Source organism: Arachis stenosperma, chromosome 7 (assembly GCF_014773155.1).
Source record: "Arachis stenosperma cultivar V10309 chromosome 7, arast.V10309.gnm1.PFL2, whole genome shotgun sequence".
In the NCBI taxonomy this organism is placed as follows: Eukaryota; Viridiplantae; Streptophyta; class Magnoliopsida; order Fabales; family Fabaceae; genus Arachis; species Arachis stenosperma.
In genome coordinates, this window is record NC_080383.1 from 68,492,761 (window position 1) to 68,501,870 (window position 9,110).

General features: G+C 39.8%; 1 non-coding gene across 1 annotated transcript; it reads right to left on the minus strand.

Moving 5' to 3' along the window:
- Positions 1 to 7,750: 7,750 nt before the first annotated feature.
- LOC130942388 (small nucleolar RNA R71) lies at positions 7,751 to 7,854 on the minus strand. The gene has a single exon (XR_009070959.1). It is a non-coding gene; the product is annotated as a small nucleolar RNA R71 (small nucleolar RNA).
- Positions 7,855 to 9,110: the final 1,256 nt, after the last annotated feature.

A 9,110-nucleotide genomic window follows, 5' to 3' on the forward strand; every position in this document is an offset into this window, starting at 1 on the left:
GTTGCATTCCTTTACAGTCCAGAAAGCCTTGTGTTCCACTTTTACTGGGAGGTGGCAAGCCTTACCGTACACTAAGCGGAAGGGGCTCATCCCAATGGGTGTCTTGTATGCTGTTCGATATGCTCAGAGCACGTCTTGTAACCTAGCACTCCAGTCCTTCCTATGAGGCTTTACTATCTTCTTCAGAATGCGTTTAATCTCTCTGTTAGACACTTCTGCTTGCCCATTGGTATGGGGATGATAAGCTGTTGCTACTTTGTGAACAATCCCATGCTTCTTCAGTAATCTTGTGAGTCTCATGTTATAAAAGTGAGTGCCTTGATCGCTCACGATTGCTCGTGGTGATCCAAAGCGACAGATAATATGGTTTCTAACAAAGGAAACAACAGTGTTAGCATCATCAGTACGGGTAGAAATTGCTTCCACCCATTTAGAAACATAATCTACAGCTAATAGTATATAAAGGAAACCACTAGAGTTTGGAAATGGACCTATGAAGTCAATGCTCCAAACATAAAAATTTCACAAAAAAGCATAATCTGTTGAGGCATCTCATCCCTCTTGGATATATTACCAAACCTTTGGCATGGGGAACATGATTTACAAAAGATAGCAGCATCTTTAAAAAGAGTAGGCCACCAGAATCTACAGTCTAAAATTTTTCTAGCTGTTCTTTGAGGGCTAAAATGTCCTCCACTCTCAGAAGAGTGGCAAGCCTCTAAAATGGACTGGAATTCCAATTGGTGTACACACCTTCTAATTACCTGGTCAGCACTACACCTCCATAAATATGGATCATCCCATATATAGTATTTAGACTCACTTTTCAGCTTGTCTCTTTGATGCTTAGTAAAATTGGGAGGGAAAGTGCGGCTAACTGGATAATTAGCTACGGGTGCATACCAAGGAGCTACTTCAGATACGGCATGCAAGCTATCAAATGAAAAAGCATCATTGATAGGAGTGGAGTCATCCTTAATGTGCTCAAGGTGACTCAAGTGGTCTACCTCTAAATTCTGGTTACCACTCCTATCCTTAATTTCTAAGTCAAATTCTTGCAGCAATAGTATCCAACGTATCAACCTTGATTTGGACTCTTTTTTAGCTAATAAATATTTTAGAGCTGCATGGTCCGAGTACACTACTACTTTAGTACCAAGTAAATAGGCTCAGAATTTATCCAGAGCAAAAATAATAGCAAGTAGCTCCTTTTCAGTAGTAGTGTAATTAGACTGAGCAGCGTCTAAGGTCTTAAACGCATAAGCTATTATGAAAGGATCCTTACCGGGAAACTGAGCCAGTGCCACTCCTACTGCATGGTTGGAGGCATCACACATAATCTCACAATTGAAGCTTGAGTCAGGGTGATCTTCAGCTTATCAAATGCTTGCATGCAATCTTCACTGAACTCAAACTCAATATCTTTCTGCAGTAGTCTGGATAAAGGTAATGCTACCTTACTAAAGTCCTTAATGAATCTCTTGTAGAAACCTGCATGGCTAAGAAATGAACGGACTTCCCTCACAGAGGAGGGGTAAGGCAAACTAGAAATGACATCTACCTTTGTTGGGTCTACAGAAATACCAGTATGAGAGACAACATGTCCTAGAACAATCCCTTGTTTAACCATAAAATGACACTTTTTGAAATTCAATACAAGGTTTGAACTAACACACCTGTCTAATACTTTGTCTAAATTATCCAAGCAAAGGCTAAAGGAATCACCATATACGCAAAAATCATCCATAAAAACCTACATACAGCTCTCAATGAGATCAGAGAAAAGACTCATCGTGCACCTTTGGAAAGTGGCTGGTGCATTGCATAAGCCAAAAGGCATTCTCTTGTAAGCAAAAGCCCCAAATGGACATGTAAAAGTAGTCTTTTCTTGATCCTCAGGAGCTATATGAATTTGAAAATAGCCTGTATAACCATCTAAAAAGCAGTAATAGAATTTACCTGACAGGCGATCAAGCATTTGCTCAATGAATAGCAGAGGATAGTGATCCTTACGAGTGGCTTAGTTGAGATGCTTGTAATCAATACAAACTCTCCATGAATTCTGCACTCTAGTTGTTAGGAGCTCTCCATGCTCGTTCTTTACTGTTATGATTCCATACTTCTTGGGCACCACTTGTACTGGACTGACCCAGTCACTATAGCCTAGTCACTTCTTTCTTGACAACTTCTAAGATGGTGGGATTCAATCTTCTTTGGGGTTGACGGACAGGCTTTGATCCCTCTTCTAAGAATATTCTGTGATCACAAACTTGAGGGCTGATGCCTACTATATCTGCCAAGCTCCACCCAATTGTTTTTTGTGTTGTCTCAGCACACTGAGAAGCTGCTCCTCCTGTTGAAAAGTGAGTTCCCGTGCAATGATAACTGGGAACTTCTGATTATCCTCAAGGTACACATACTTGAGGTTTGGAGGGAAGGGCTTCAGTTTCGATCTCTGCTCATGGCTAGGCTCTGGATCATCCGAGATTATTGATAATGGCAAAGTGTGCTCATTATGTTCAGAGGGTGTCCCCACACTTGGACTTTGCTCCAAGTGCTTCTCTTCAACTTATTCTTGGTAAACTTCAGCTACAGTTTCATCAATGATGTCGCACTGGAAGATAGAATGGTCTTTCGGAGGGTGCTTCATAGCTTCATTCAAACTGAAACTCACTGTTCTGCCATCTATCTCAAAGGAATAAGTTCCTGAGAATGCATCCAGCTTGAACTTTGAAGTCTTCAGGAATGGTCTTCTAAGCAGGATTGATGACGGTCTTCCTGAGTTATTAGGGGGCATTTCCAGGATGTAGAAGTCGATGGAAAATGTGAGCCCCTTAATGCTCACTAATACATCTTCAACAATTCCAACTACTATAATAATGCTTTTATCTGCTAACACAAAACGAGCTTCCGACCTTTTTAAGGGAGGGAGCCTCAAAGCATCATATATAGAAAATGGCATTATACTAACACATGCTCCTAAATCACACATGCAGTCAGAAAATAATACACCTCCAATGGTACAGTTAACCATGCATGGACATGGATCACTACATTTTACAGGTATACCTCCCATTAAAACAGCTATAGAACTACCTAAAGGAATAGTCTCTAAATCATTAATTTTATCTTTGTGTATGCATAAATCTTTCAGAAACTTTGCATATTTAGGTACTTGTTGAATAACATCAAAAAGGGAAACAGTTACCTCAACCTTTTTGAAAATTTCTACAATTTTGGGATCCAGTTCCATCTACTTTCTGGATTTCCGTGTGAGGTGTGAAAATGGGATAGGAATGGCGCCATTTGCAGCTTCTGCTTCCTTTAGTGCTTCATTCCTGGGGTGAGGTATCTCTTCTTCAACTATGTCTTGCACTTCATCTTCTTCTTCAGCTTCCTCTACTTCAACCATGTCCTCCATTGGGGCATGGTCTAGTGAGCTTGGCTCTTTTGGATTTCTCTCTTGCAGTGTGGTTTTGGACCTCAAAGTGATGACATTGATACCTCCCTTGGGGTTGGGTAAAGGTTGAGAGGGAATTTTACTGGAGTTTGAAGGCTGGTTGTTGGAGTTATTCAGTGATCCAATCTGTGAGATAAGAGCTTGCAAGGTAGAGTTTAGACCGTTCATGGTAGAAGTGAGATTATTCTCCATGGTCTTCTGTCTTTGATCAATAGAGTGTAGCAACTCGTCATTGGAAGAGGAAGGGGGGTAAGTAATCTAAGGGGTCTGCTGTTGGTTGTTCTGTGGTGCTTGGGACTGCCTTTGGTGAGGTGCTCTGTAAGGCTGGTTCTGGTTCTGCTATCTGTTGTTATTATTCCACCTCTGATTTCTATTGTTGTCTCTGCCTCCTCTATTATAGTTGTCCCTCTATCCCTGGTTAGAATTTTTTCTCCAACTATGGTTGGAGTTGTCTTGCCAAACTTGGTTATAGTTGCTGCCTTGATAGTATCCTGGATTTGGGTGGTCATAAAAATTGTGAGTAGCTGCCAAGGTGTTATCTTCATGTCGGAGCTGTGGACATTCATCAGTGTAATGACTATAATCAGCACATATTCTGCATACTCTCTAAGGAACTAGTTGTTGACTACGTTGTGGTGAAGGAGGTTGAGACTGTTGTTGGCTCAGATGTATCTGCTTCAGTAGGTTGGTCATCTCACATATTGATTGTGTGAGAGCAGTATTCTCGCTGCTAGAGGAAACTTCTGCCACGGCTTTGGGGTGGTTGTTCCTGTTGTGCTTGTGAGTCCGAGCAGACTCAGCCAAGTCGACAATCAGTTGCCATGCTTCATCTGTGGTCTTATACTTTTTCAGAGAACCATTGCATGCACCATCTAATGTAGTCTTATCCTGAGGCTTTATGCCTTGTGTGAAGTAGCCGATCAACACTAACTTGTCAATCATGTGGTGGGGGCATGCGTCTAGGAGATTAGTGAAGCACTCCCAATACTCATAAAGAGTCTCTGATTCGGCTTGGATGATCATTGAAATCTCTTTCCTTAGTCTATCAGTAACTTCAGCTGGAAAGTATTTTTCTAAGAATTCTCTCCTGAGCGTATCCCAGTTAGTAACAACTGCTTCAGGTTGAGTGTAGTACCATTCCTTCGCCTTTTCCTCAAGAGAAAATAGAAAAGCGGCTAGCAAAATAGAAGTCTCAAACGCACCATTACGCCTAACAGTAGAACAGGCTGTCTGAAAATCTCTGAGGTGTTTGAGAGGCTCTTGCGCAGGTAGGCCGTGAAACTTCGGTAGTACATTAATTAGTGCAGTTTTTAGTTCAATATCTGCACTTAGATTTGGATTACGCGCTTGGAAAGGTGGTAATGTAAAATTTGGAGCTCCTGCCTACTGAAGAGTAATCCTCCTGGGAGCTGCCATGTCCTCTGCGTTCAAATCAACAGAATCAGTAGAAAGGGAGCCTGTTTCTTCCTTAAATGACGTTTCGGATTCGTCCTCAGAAAGGACTAACCGACACCGAGCCCGCCTTATACGTGAGATAGTCCTTTCAATTTTAGGATCATATACAGGTAGGCTCAGATCAGGTAGCGAACGCGTCATTCAATGACAGGAACAAACAGCTCATGGTAATAAAGTAAAATAAAATAAAGTGCAAAATAAAATAAAAATCCAACCGATAAATTAGCACACTGTTGCAACTTTCCGGCAACGGTGCCAAAAATTGACATGGCGGAAAATCACCATTAAAAGTTTATAGAGAAAACAGCGTTGCAAGTATAGCTCTTAACCAATGAAGATTCTGCGCATCAATTTAAAAGAGTTGTCACGAAATTTAGAAATAAAAATACTGGGAGTATGAGTCCCAGGTCGTCTCCCAACGAGTTGCAGAGAGAATGCTAATTTATTAATTAGGGGTTTTCAAGAGAGTTGATTGAATAATGAGCAATTAAATAGTTGTAAATTAAAAACTAAGAATGATTATTAATATTCCAAATAAAAAGGCCTTGTTCACATTTTTGGCGCCGTTGCCGGGGATTGTTCAAGTTTTGAGCAAGCTTTTGGTAACATCAGTGCCAAGATCCGGCAACAACATCAAGTTTTGGTGTTATTGCCCGGGATTGTTTAGGCTGGACAACTGACGGTTCATCTTGTTGCTTAGATTAGGTGTTTATTTTTTTCGAAATTCTTGAAGGTGAATTCTAGAGTTTCATGATGATTTGTTGAAATCTGGCTGGCTGAGAAGCCATGTCTAATCTGATTGGACCGAGGTTTCAACTTATCACCACAAGAGCTTGTTGACTCTCATCAATTTTGCTCTTGGAGCAGTGATCTGCTAAAGATTTGGCTGACCTTTGGTCATGTCTAGTGTTTTGGACCGAAGCTTTCTTTGAAAGCTTGGCTGGCTGTGAAGCCATGTCTAATTCCTGGACCGGAGTCTTAGACTAGCATTGCACTGATTCCTGGAATTCTCATTAAGAATTTTGATACCTTTTCCCACTTAATTTTCGAAAAACACAAAAAAAAAAAAAAAATTTACAAAACCAAAAAGACCAAAAATATTTGATGTTTCTTGCATAAGTTTAGTGTCTCATCCTAAGTTTGGTGTCAAATGCATGTTTTTGTTATAATTTTCGAATCCATGCATATATTTCTTTGTTTTGATCTTTGAATTCTATTGACTTGAAGTATTTTGTGTGTCTCATATGCATTTTCATATTGTTAGTGTCAGTAGTACACAAACTGCTAAGTTTGGTGTCTTGCATGCATTGTTATTTGATTCTTGTCGCATTTTGATTATCAAAAATCCAAAAATATTTTTAATTTGTGTCCTTTCAAGTCAATGATACAAAGAATTGAAGATTCAAAACATGCTGCAGAGGAATTATACAGAAAAAGCTGAGCATTCAAAAATGCCCAGTGAAGAAGGCAGACTGGCGTTTAAACGCCAGCCAGGGTACCTGGTTGGGCGTTTAACGCCCAAAAAGGGTGCATTTTGGGCGTTAAACGCCAGAATGTATACCATTCTGGGCGTTTAACGCCAGGATGGTGCAGGGGGAAGATTTTGTTTTCAAAATCAAATTTTTTTAGTTTTTCAAAATCAAATCTTTTTCAAATCAAATCTTTTCAATCAAATGTTTTCAAAATCAATTTCTTTCCTTTTTAAAAGATACTTAATAACAATTAATGATTTGATTGAACATCACAAGATTGTTACCTTTTCTGTTGAGAAAGGTTTGAATGTTTCAAATCATATCTTTCCTTGTTAGGCAAGTCATTTTTTTTTAAAATCATATCTTTTCAAATGGTTTTCAAATCATATCTTTTAAAAATGTTTTCAAATCATATCTTCTCAATCACATCTTTTTTTTAAACTCATAACTTTTCAATTAAATCTTTTTAACCACATCTTTTTCAAAACAGTTTTCAATCAAATCTTTTTAATTTCTAATTTCAAATTCTTTTTCAAAAATCACTTAATTTCTTTTCCACTTTTATTTTCGAAAATTAATTAATGTTTTTCAAAATAATTTCAAAATTTTTCACTTGATTTTCGAAAATAAACTTCCCTCCTTCCCACATCCTTCTATTTATGGAGTGCCACTCCTTCTCAATGCACAATTCGAACCTTATCTAACTAAAGTTCGAATTTATCTTCTCCTTCTTCTTTCTATTTCTCTTTTCCTCTGACACTTAAAGGAATCTCTATACTGTGACATAGAGGATTCCACATTTTCTTGTTCCCTTCTCTTTCATATGAGCAGGAGCAAGGACAAAGGCATTCTTGTTGAAGCTGATCCTGAACCTGAAAGGACTTTGAAGAGAAAGCTAAGAGAAGCCAAAGCACAACTCTCTTTAGAGGACCTGACCGAATTCTTCAAGGAAGAAAACATGGCAGCAGAAAACAACAACAATGCAAACAATGCAAGGAAGGTGCTGGGTGACTTTACTGCACCTACTCCTGATTTTTATGGGAGAAGCATCTCTATCCCTGCCATTGGAGCAAACAACTTTGAGCTTAAGCCTCAATTAGTTTCTCTAATGCAACAGAATTGCAAGTTCCATGGACTTCCAATGGAAGATCCTCATCAGTTTTTAGCTAAATTCTTGCAAATCTGTGACACAGTCAAGACTAATGGGGTTAACCCTGAGGTCTATAGACTGATGCTATTCCCTTTTGCTGTGAGAGACAGAGCTAGAATATGGTTGGACTCTCAACCTAAAGAAAGCCTGGACTCTTGGGAAAAGCTAGTCAATGCCTTCTTGGCAAAGTTCTTTCCACCACAAAGATGGAGTAAGCTTAGAGTGGAAGTCCAAACCTTCAGACAGAAGGATGGAGAATCCCTCTATGAAGCTTGGGAAAGATACAAACAATTAATCAGAAGATGTCCATCTGACATGCTTTCTGAATGGAGCATCATAGGTATTTTCTATGATGGTCTCTCTGAACTATCTAAGATGTCCTTGGATAGCTCTGCAGGAGGATCTCTTCATCTAAAGAAGACGCCTGCAGAAGCTCAAGAATTGATTGAAATGGTTGCAAATAACCAATTCATGTACACTTCTGAAAGAAATCCTGTGAACAATGGGACTAGTCAGAAGAAAGGAGTTCTTGAGATTGACACTCTGAATGCCATTTTGGCCCAGAATAAAATACTGACTCAACAAGTCAATTTGATTTCTCAAAGTCTGTCTGGAATGCAAAATGCACCAAACAGTACTAAGGAAGCTTCATCTGAGGAAGAAGCTTATGATCCTGAGAACCCTTCCATGGAAGAGGTAAATTACCTAGGAGAACCCTATGGTAACACCTATAATTCTTCATGGAGAAATCACCCAAATCTTTCATGGAAGAATCACGAGAGACCTCAACAAGGTTTCAATAACAATGGTGGAAGAAACAGGTTTAACAATGGCAAGCCTTTTCCATCATCTTCTCAGCAACAGACAGAGAGCTCTAAGCAGAATAATTCTGACTTAGCAACCATGGTCTCTGATCTGATCAAAACCACTCAAAGTTTCATGACTGAAACTAGATCTTCCATTAGGAATTTGGAAGGACAAGTGGGTCAGCTGAGCAAGAAAATTACTGAACTTCCTCCAAGCACTCTCCCAAGTAACACTGAAGAAAATCCAAAAGGAGAGTGCAAAGCCATAAACATGGCCGAATTCTGGGAGGAAGAAGAGGCAGTGAACGCCACTGAGGAAGGCCTCACTGGACGTCCACTGGCCTCTAATGAGTTCCCCAATGAGGAACCTTGGGAATCTGAGGCTCAGACTGAGACCATAGAGATTCCCTTGGACTTGCTACTGCCTTTCATGAGCTCTGATGAGTATTCTTCCTCTGAAGAGGATGAGTATGTCACTGAAGAGCAAGTTGCTAAATACCTTGGAGCAATCATGAAGCTAAATGACAAGTTATTTGGAAATGAGACTTGGGAAAATGAACCTCCCTTGCTCACCAAAGAACTGGATGACCTGTCTAGGCAGAAACTGCCTCAAAAGAGGCAGGATCCTGGGAAGTTTTCTATACCTTGTACAATAGGCACCATGACCTTCAAGAAGGCCTTGTGTGACTTAGGGTCAAGTGTAAACCTCATGCCCCTCTCTGTAATGGAGAAATTAGGGATCTTAGAGGTGCAAGCTGCAAGAATCT